We start from the raw sequence: 1385 nt of genomic DNA, 5'->3' as shown, positions 1-1385 counted from the left end.
CACAAGGACTGGCTTGTCCTTTACGTTTAGCAATTGGTGAGAACAGACAAAAGATTCTTTGTTCTGTAGCTGCTGTGAAGCAAGTTGAGATTCCCAGATCACATGCGTAGGAGGCTACTCCCATTCTGTCCTACTAAAGCTCTGGTGTTTCTGTTCTCATGCAGATTGTGGATTCAACAGACCTAGACATTCATCATAATGAAAGACCATAGGCTCAGTTCTGTGCCTAAGATTCAGCCAGGTTTATTGTCATCAAGGCACGGGCTTAATGCCCAACCAGCCAGTCCCACCTACACTAACTCATGTATGTTAAGGTATCAGCTCAATCAACACAGAGTTGACCCATAACTAGACTACTACAAAGTTGCCCCTCTTATCACTCTCTTTTTCTACATTGATATACACAAGTTAAGTCTTACATTCCAGATGTTATCAATTGCCATCTTTGTACCTGATAGTTCAAACTAAACATCCTCAGTTATGAAACAAAATACAGGACTATGTAGCACTTTAAAGACTAACTAGATGGTTTATTAGATGATGAGCTTTCGTGGGCCAGATCCACTTCCTTAGATCAAATAGTGGAAGAAAATAGTCACAACCATATATACCAAAGGATACAATTAATTTTTTTTAATTGTTTCCTTTGGTATATATGGTTGTGACTATTTTCTTCCACTATTTGATCTGAGGAAGTGGGTCTGGCCCACGAAAGCTCATCATCTAATAAACTGTCTTGTTAGTCATTAAAGTGCTACATAGTCTTGTATTTTGTTTCAGCTACACCAGACTAACATGGCTACATTTCTATCACTATCTTCAGTTATCTTATCATTCCATCTCTATCTTACAGGGGGTGGTGTGTTCCTGTTAAGGATGTAAAAGTTTAACCAGTTAACCAATAAGCCTTAGCTTATTGCTTAACCTTACTGGTTAAATAGCTCACAGGTCCAACCAGTGCTGGCAGCCTGTGGTGCTGGCAGTGCCAGGAGCCTGCAGGGATGGCAGCCTGCACAGAGTTTATCTATGTAACCGATTGAAGTTCAATCGGTTACATAGTTAATGTTTTTTAAAAGTTTTATATCCTTAATTCCTGTACCATTCTCTTTGGAACATATTTATGTTAGCTGAACCTAGTGCTGACTATTCTAACATGGCCTAGTTTTGGTCACAATCTTATTGTGGATTATACTTTTAGCCATGTCTATGGCTCCATCAAGGCCTACAAAAACATAGGATCTATTATCACTGAAACCTGAAGCCAGCATTTGGTTGGAAATATGCCTCGGGAAATTGAGCCAGGATGTAGTTTCCTTGCCGCCTCATATTGGGTGCTCCAACTTTCTGAGCAAAAAACCCATCATTTTATCATACAGAGTGCATCA

The sequence above is a fragment of the Pelodiscus sinensis genome, chromosome 5, assembly GCF_049634645.1.
Source record: "Pelodiscus sinensis isolate JC-2024 chromosome 5, ASM4963464v1, whole genome shotgun sequence".
In the NCBI taxonomy this organism is placed as follows: domain Eukaryota; kingdom Metazoa; phylum Chordata; order Testudines; family Trionychidae; genus Pelodiscus; species Pelodiscus sinensis.
Note: the sequence above shows the minus strand (reverse complement) of the source record.